This window comes from Elephas maximus, chromosome 26, assembly GCF_024166365.1.
Source record: "Elephas maximus indicus isolate mEleMax1 chromosome 26, mEleMax1 primary haplotype, whole genome shotgun sequence".
Classification (NCBI taxonomy): Eukaryota; Metazoa; Chordata; class Mammalia; order Proboscidea; family Elephantidae; genus Elephas; species Elephas maximus.
The window spans coordinates 29,152,488-29,161,194 of NC_064844.1; the positions used below are offsets into that span (position 1 = coordinate 29,152,488).

Consider the following 8,707-nt stretch of genomic DNA (forward strand, 5'->3'; position numbering starts at 1 on the left):
TCCGTTGATGGGCACCTTGGTTGCATCTATCTTTTTGTTATTGTAAACAGTGCTGCAATGAACATGGGTGTGCATATATTTGTTCCTATAAAGGCTCTTATTTCTCTAGGATATATTCCAAGGACTGGGATTGCTGGATCCTATGGTAGTTCCATTTCTAGCTTTTTAAGGAAGGGCCAAATCGATTTCCAAACATTTGTACCATTTTACATTCCCATCAGCAGTGTAAAAGTGTTCCAGTCTCTCAACGACCTCTCCAATATTTATTATTTTGTGTTTTTTGAATTAATGCCAGCCTTGTTGGAGTGGGATGGAATCTCATTGTAGTTTTGATTTGCATTTCTCTAATGGCTAATAATCGTGAGCCTTTCCTCATATATCTGTTAGCTACCTGAAAGTCTTCTTTAGTGAAGTGCCTGTTCATACCCTTTGCCAATTTTTTTTATTGTGTTGTCTTTTTGTAGTTGAGTTTTTGAGAGTATCATGTAGATTTTAGAGATCAGACACTGATCGGAAATGTCACAGCTAAATCTTTTTTCTAGTCTGTAGGTAGTCTTTGTACTGTTCTGGTGAAGTCTTCGGTTAAGCATAGGTGTTTAATTTTTAGGAGCTCCCAGTTATCTAGTTTCTCTTCTGCATTGTTAGTAATGTTTTGTCTACTGTTTATGCCATGTATTATGGCACTTAGCATTGTCCCAACTTTTTCTTCCATGATCTTTATCATTTTAGATTTTATATTTACCTCTTCGATACATTTCAAGTTCGTTTTTGTGCATGGTGTGAGGTATAAGTCTTGTTTCTTTCTTTCTTTTTTTTTTTTTTGCAGGTGGATATCCAGTTATGCCAGCAAAGTTTGTTAAAAAAGACTATCTTTTCTCCATTTAACTGACTTTGAGCATTTGTCAAATATCAGCTGCTCACATGTGGTTGGATTTATATGTGGATTCTCAATTCTGTTCCATTGGCCTATGTATCTGTTGTTGTACTAGTACCAGGCTGTTTTGCCTACTGTGGTGGTATAATAGGTTCTAAAATCAGGTAGAGTGAGGCCTCCAACTTTGTTCTTTTTTTTCAGTAGTGCTTTACTTATCTGAGGTCTCTTTCCCTTCCATATGAAATTGGTGATTTGTTTCTCCATCTCATTAAAGAATGGCATTGGAATTTGGATCAGAATTGCATTGTACCGGTAGATCGTTTTTTGTATAATAGACATTTTTACAATGTTAAGTTTTCCTATCCATGAACAAGGCATGTTTTTCCACTTAATTAGGTCCTTTTTGGTTTTTTGCAGTACCGCTTTGCAGTTTTCTTTGTATAAGTCTTTTACATTTCTGGTAAGATTTATTGTTAAGCATTTTATCTTCTTGGGGGCTATGTAAATGGTATTGACTTGTGATTTCCTCTTCGAAGGTGTCTTTTTTGGTGTAGAGGAATACAACTGATTTTCATATGCTTATTTTGTATCCTGATTCTCTGCTGAACCCTTCTATTAGTTTCAGAAGTTTCTTGGGGATTCTTTAGGGTTTTCTGTGTATAAGATCATGCCATCTGCAAATAGAGATACTTTTAATTTTTCCTTAACCATCTAGATGCCCTTTATTTCTTTTTCTAGCCTAATTGCTCTGGCTAGGACTTCCAGCACAATGTTGAATAAGAGTGATGGTAAAGGGCATCCTTGTCTCATTCCTGATCTCAAGGGGAATGCTCTCATGCTCTCTCCATTCAGGATGATGTTGGCTGTTGGCTTTGTATAAATGCCCTTTATTATGTTGAGGAATTTTCCTTCAATTCCTAGTTTGCTGTGAATTTTTGTCATGAATGGGTGCTGAACTTTGTCAAATGCCTTTTCTGCATCAATTGATAAAATCATGTGATTCTTGCCTTTTGTTTTATTTATGTGATGGATTATATTAATTGTTTTTCTAATGTGGAAACATCCTTGCATACCTGGTATGAATCTCACTTGGTCATGGTGAATTGCTTTTTTGATATGTTTTTTAATTCTCTTGGCTAGAATTTTGTTTAGGATTTTTGCATCTAAGTTCATGAGCGATATAGGTCTGTAATTTTCTTTTTAGCATCTTTACCTGGTTTTGGTATCAGGGATACGCTGACTTCATAGAATGTGTTTGGGAGTATTATGTCCTTTTCTATGCTCTGAACAACCTTTAGTAGTAGTGGTGTTAACTTTCATCTGAAAGTTTGGCAGAACTCTGCAGTGAAGCCGTCCGGGCCAGGGCTTTTTTTTTTGTTGAGAGTTTTTTTATTATCTTTTCAATTTCTTCTTTTGTTATGGGTCTATTTAGTTGTTCTAGATCTGTTTGTGTTAGTTTAGGCAGATAGTGTATTTCTAGGAATTCATCCATTTCTTCTAGGTTTCCAAATTTGTTAGAGTACAATTTTTCATCGTAATCTGATATGATTCTTTAATTTCAGTTGGGTCTGTTGTAATATCTCATTTCTTATTTGGGTTTCATACTGATCCTATTGCTATGAGTCAGAATCAACTTGACAGCACTGGGTTTGGTTTATTTCGGTTATTTGCTTCCTTTCCTGTTTTTCTTTTGTCAGTTTGGCCAATGGTTTATCAATTTTATTAATTTTTTTTTCAAAGAAAAAGCTTTTGGTCTTGTTAATTCTTTCAATTGTTTTTCTGTTTTGTATTTCATTTAATTCTGCTCTAAATTTATTATTTGCTTTCTTGGTGCCTGAGGGTTTCTTTCTTTGTTCCCTTTCTATTTGTTCAAGTTGTAGGGATAATTCTTTGATTTTGGCCCTTTCTTCTTTTTGTTTTTGTGTATTTATTGATATAAATTGACTGCTGAGCACCACTTTCACTGTGTCCCAAAGGATCTGATACGAAGTGTTTTCATTCTCATTGAATTCTATGAATTTCTTTATTCCCTCCTTAATATTTTCTATAGCCCAGTCTTTTTTGAGCAGGGTATTGTTCAGTTTTCAAGTGTTTGATTTCTTTTCCTTGCTTTTTCTGTCATTGATTTTCACTTTTATGGCCTTATGGTCAGAGAAGGTGCTTTGGAATATTTCAATGTTTTAAATTCTGGTAAGGCTTACTTTATGACCTAATATGTCATCTATTCTAGAGAACGTCCCATGTGCACTAGAAAAAAAAAGTATACTTGACTGCTTTTGGGTGGAGTGTTCTGTATATGCCTATGCAGTCAAGTCTGTGGATTGTGGCATTTAGATTTTCAGTGTCTTCATTCAGCATCATTCTGGATGTCCTGTTCTTCACTGAAAGTGGTGTGTTGACATTTCCTACCATTATTGTGAAGCTTTCTATCTCACTTTTCAATGCTGATAGAGTTTGTTTTATGTATCTTGCAGCCCTGTCACTGGATGCATAAAAATTTAATATGGTTATAGCCTCCTGGTTTATTGTCCCTTTAATCATTATATAGTGTCCTTACTTATCCTTTGTGGTGGATTTAACTTTAAAGTCTATGTCGTCAGAAATTAATATTGCCACTCCTGCTCTTTTTGATTGTTGTTTGCTTGATATACTTTTTTCCATCCCTCGAGCTTTAGTATGTGTCTCTAAGTCTCAGATGTGTCTCTTTTAGGTAGCAGGTAGATGGGTCCTATTTTTTAATCCATTCTGCCACTCCCTGTCTCTTTTTTGGTGCATTTAGTCCATTAACATTCTGCATAATTATGCATAAGTATGAATTTAGTGCTGTCATTTTGATGTCTTTTTCTGTGTGTTGTTGACAGTTTCTTTTTCCCACTTAATTTTTTGTGCTGAGTATATTACCTTTATATATTGTCTTTTCCTCATATTTATTGTTTTTTATTTTGTTTCTTCTGAGTCTCTATTTTTCCTTGTACTTTATTTGGTCTCCTTTGTGGTTACCTTAATATTTACCCCATGTTTCTGAATTTAATGCTAACTTTTATTTCTTTGTCTTTCTCTCCATATGAAAGATCTATGACTACATTTCTTAGTCCCTCTTTATTGTTTTAATGTTGTCTTCTTTTATGTAATAACATTTCCTTTTCCCTGTTTTGAGTGTTTTTTTAAATCTTGATTTGTTTTTGTGATTTTCCTGTCTGGGTTGACATCTGATTGCTCTGTCCAGTGTTCTAGTCTTGAGTTGATACCTGATGTTATTGACTTTCTAACCAAAGAACTCCCTTAGTATTTCTTATAGTTTTGGTTTGATTTTTGTGAATTCCCTAAACTTCTGTTTATCTGGAAATGTCCTAACTTTACCTTCATATTTGAGAGATACTTTTGCTGGATATATGATCTTAGCTTCCAATTTTTTTTTTTTTCCTTCAATGCTTTATGTAAGTCCTCGCGTTACCTTCTCGCCTAGTTTCTGCTGAGTTGTCCAGGCTTATTCTTATTGAGTCTCCTTTGTAGATGACTTTTTGTTTATCCCTAGTGCTCTTAAAATTCTCTCTTTATCTTTGGTTTTGGAGAGTTTGATTATAATATGTCTTGGTGGCTTTCTTTTAAAGTCTACCTTATGTGGAGTTCAATGAGCATCTTGGATAGATGTCTTCTCATCTTTCAGTATAACAGGGAAGTTTTCTGCCAAAAAATCTTCAACAATTCTCTCTGTATTTTCTGTTATCCCTCTCTGTTCTGGTACTCAAATCACTCATAAGTTATTTCTGTTGATAGAGTCCCATATGATTCTTAAGGATTCTTCATTTTTAAAAATTCTTTTATCTGATTTTTCTTCAAATATATTAGTGGCAAATGCTTTATATTCAAGTTCATGAATTCTGCCTTCCACTTGCTCAATTCTGCTCCTCTGACTTTCTGTAGAGTTGTCTAATTTTGTAATTTTATTGTTAATCTTCTGAATTTCTGATAGCTCTCTCTCTATGGATTCTTGCAGCTTATTAAATTTTTTGTTACACTCTTGAATAACCTTTTTAATTTCTTCAACTACTTTATGTGTGTGTGCCTTGGCTTGTTCTGAGTATTGCCTGACTTCCTTTCTTATTTCATTTCTGATGTCTTAAAGAGTTCTGTTTGTTAATCTTTTGAATTCCACATCTGGTAATTCTAGGAAAGTACCTTCATCCAGAAGATTCATTGATTCTTTGTTTTGAGAGCTTGTTGAGGTGATCATGGTCTGTTTCTTTGTGTTCCTTGGTATTGACTGTTGTCTCTGAGTCATCTATATGTTATTATATTAGTTTATGTTTGCTTACTGCATCCTAGCTTCTTGCTTTGTTTTGTTTTGGCATGCCCACATGGGTTTCTTGAGTGAGCTAGCTTGATTATTTTTGTCTTTGTTGCTCTGACGTCCTGTCACCAGATGGCTAGAGCTGTTATCAAGTATATTAGTCTAGGAGTTCATTCACTTTTCTTGTATGAATTCAGTTTAGGTGTCCAGGTAGCTGATCATCAAAAATGTGATACAGGCTCTGTCCTACAGTCTTAGAGGGGCTGGGGTGATTGGTGTAGGTACTGGTATCTGGTTGCAGCAGGGGGTCACACTCTGAACAAGGCAGGGAGCTGACAACCATCTCCAAAGTGCACAGGCGGGTGGGTTTTACAGATGGACCATGGGCACCCAATGCTTTTGGTTGTAAGGACTGGAAGGTACCGGTTATCTTTGGACCTCTGTCGCAGGTGGCTGGGTGACCTGCGTGGATCCACCAGTCCTTAGGCCCCTGATGTGGGGTATGGAGGACCCTCTTTAATAGGGAAAGTGGTGTCAAACATCAAACACCCACCTCTCCACCGCACAGCTGAAACAGTTGTAGTCTGCCAACAAGGGCCTATTCTCCTGAAATAAGCCCTCAAAGGTCCATGCAGTGGGAAAAGTTATTCAAAGTCCATGGACTCTTTATGCCTGGACAGAAGCCGCTTCTGTCTTGAGCTCCCCAGGTTAGTGGAGCTGACAAATTATCTTTTCCCCCAATTATGAATTTATTCCCTCCCCAAGGCTGGGAGGATGGCTCCAGGCACTCAACAGGGCCTATATCAGGCCCAGGGAAATCAACAGCCACTGAAACCAGCTTGGGGGTGGTGGGCATGGTAAAATATATGCACGTACTTAGCTTTTGCTGGGAGCTCCATTCTTCTCTGGTTCCAGAGGTGTGAGTAGGCTGTGTGACTGGCTGCTTCTCCCTGTGGAAACTGCAGGCAAATGCTACTACCAGTCTGCCACGGCCACTCCGGGGAATGGTGCTTAAGGGATCCCAGTGATTCAGGTCAGGCAACTCCTCTCCTCTTTTGAACCATCTCTCTCTCCCTCTGCTGCTGAATCCATTTCCTAACTTTGCCTTTGATGTTCAGGGCTCCTAGGTTGTCATAAATATAATCATTTCACTTGTTTTTTTTGGTTCTTTGTTGGAAGAGGGAATTGCAGAAAGTGTCTGGCTATTCTGCTATCTTTGCCTTGTTTCGTTTGATATGCTCATGTAGGCCATTTGAGTGAGCTATCTTGATTGTTGATGCTTTTGAAGTTCTAACGTCCTGTTACCAGATAACTAGAGCTGTTACCAGGTATATTAGCCCAGGACTCCATTCACTGTTTTTATATGGATTCAGTTCAGGTGACCAGATAGTCAGTCACCAAGCCCGTGATGCAGGTTCTCATGTATAGTCTCAGAGAAGCAAGGGTGATTGGTGTAGGCACCCATATCTAGCTGCAGCAACGGGTCACTCTGTGAGCAAGACAGAGGACTGACAACTATCCCCTGAGTGTTTTTGAGGAAAGTGTGCCCCTGTTTCCTAGAGTGCACAGGTGTGTGCTCTGCAGCTGGACCATGGGCACCTGACTCTTTTGGCTGTAAGGACTGGGAGGCACCACTTATCTTTGGACCCCTGTTGCATCTGGCTAGAAGTCATGGGTGGAGCCACCAGTCCTCAGGCCTCTGATGTGGATAAGTAAGGACCCTTCTTTTTAGACAGAGTGGTGTCAAACATCAGAAATCCACCTCTCCACCACACAGCTAAAACAATTGAAAAACCTCAGGCACATACACCACTGCACTGTGCCAAGGAGGGCCTAACCCAAAAAACCCAGTGCTGTTGAGTTGACTCTGACTCATAGGTACCCCATACGATGGAGTAGAACTGCTCCATAGAGTTTCCAAGGAGAGCCTGGCAGATTCGAACTGCCGACCCTTCGGTTAGCAGCTGTAGCACTTAACCACTGTGCAACCAGGGTTTCCTAAGCTGTTGAAATGGGCCCACACAGGTCCTTGCATGGGTGAAAGACATTCAAAGTCCATGGACCACTTTTGGCTGTGCCCAGGCAAAGGTGCTGCTTCTACAGTGAGTTCCCAGTTTACGGGAGCCAGCAGATTATTTTTTCCCCATTTGTTAGTTTATTCCTTCTCCAAGGCTTGGAGAATGGCTCAGGGAATGCAGCAGAACCTATCTCAGGCCCTGGGGAAGTGACTGCCACTGATGCTGGCTCAAGGGGCTGGAACAGAGGAAAGGGGGACCAGATAAATGGAAGAGAGTTCTTTTGAAAGGGGTGCTTTTTGTCCAAACCATAAATTAGACTCAAATAGTTATCTTCTGCTAACAGAGCTGTTCTTCACTGATTCCAGAGGAGTGAGTAGACTTTGTGCAGCTCGCTCTCACTCACCGTGTAAAACACATCCCGAACGCTACCACCAGCCCTGTCACAGTTGCGTCAGGGGATCGGACCTGCGAGGCACCGGTTTCCACCAAATCATTTCTGGCACCTCTTCACTGCTTTAGAACTGACTCTCCCTCCCTCTTCCATTCTGTGTGATTTCTTAACTTTGCCTTTGATGTTTAGGGCTCTTAGTTTGTCATATATAAAATCGATTCACTTTTTTTGTGTGTCTTTGTTGTAAGAGGAACCACTGAAAGTGTCTGACTGCTCCATCTTCCCCTATTCCCTTTCTACTAGAATTTGAATTTTGCACCCGACTTTTCTCTTGCTCCATCAGGGACTTTCTGTTGTGTTCCCTGACTGAGCTGTCTTTGGTGGTAGCCAGGCACCATCTAGTTCTTCTGCTCTCAGGCTGACGTAGTCTCTGGTTTATGTGGACCTTTTTGTCTTTTGGACTAATATTTTCCTTGTCTCTTTGGTGTTCTTCATTCTCCTTTGCTCCAGGTGGGTTGGGACCAATTGATGCATTTTAGATGGTTGCTAGCTAGCTTTTAAGACCCCAGATGCCACTTACCGAAGTGGGATGCAGAATATTTTCTTAAAGAATTTTGTTATGCCAATTGACCTAGATGTCCCCCAAAACCGTGGTCCCCATACCCCTGGCCCTGCTACTATGTCCCTTGAAAAGAATCTGGAACACTTCACAAATTTGCATGCCATCCTTGTTCAGGGTCCATGCTAATCTTCTCTGTATTATTCCAATTTTTTTAGTATATGTGGTGCTGAAGCAAGCACAATTTTTGTTTTCTTTATGCTGAGGTGTAATCCATACGGAAGACTGTGGTCTTTGAGCTTCATCAATAAGTACTTCCAGTCCTCTTCACTTTCAGGAAGAAGGTTCAGCAAGGTTGTGTCATCTGCACAATGCAGGTTATTAATGAGTCTTCATTCAATCCTGATGCCACTTCCTTCTTCGTATAGTCCAGTGTCTCAGATTATTTGCTCAAAATACAGATTGAATAGTTATGGTGAAAGACCACAACCCTGATGCATACTTTTCCTGACTTTAAACCACAGAGTACCCTTTTGTTCTATTTGAATCACTGCCTCTTACAGGTTCCTCATGA

General features: G+C 39.2%; 1 non-coding gene across 1 annotated transcript; it reads right to left on the reverse strand.

Annotated features, from left to right (window-relative positions):
* Positions 1-8,265: 8,265 nt before the first annotated feature.
* LOC126068201 (U6 spliceosomal RNA) lies at positions 8,266-8,375 on the reverse strand. Its single transcript, XR_007515573.1, has one exon. It is a non-coding gene; the product is annotated as a U6 spliceosomal RNA (small nuclear RNA).
* Between the last annotated feature and the right edge of the window lie 332 nt (positions 8,376-8,707).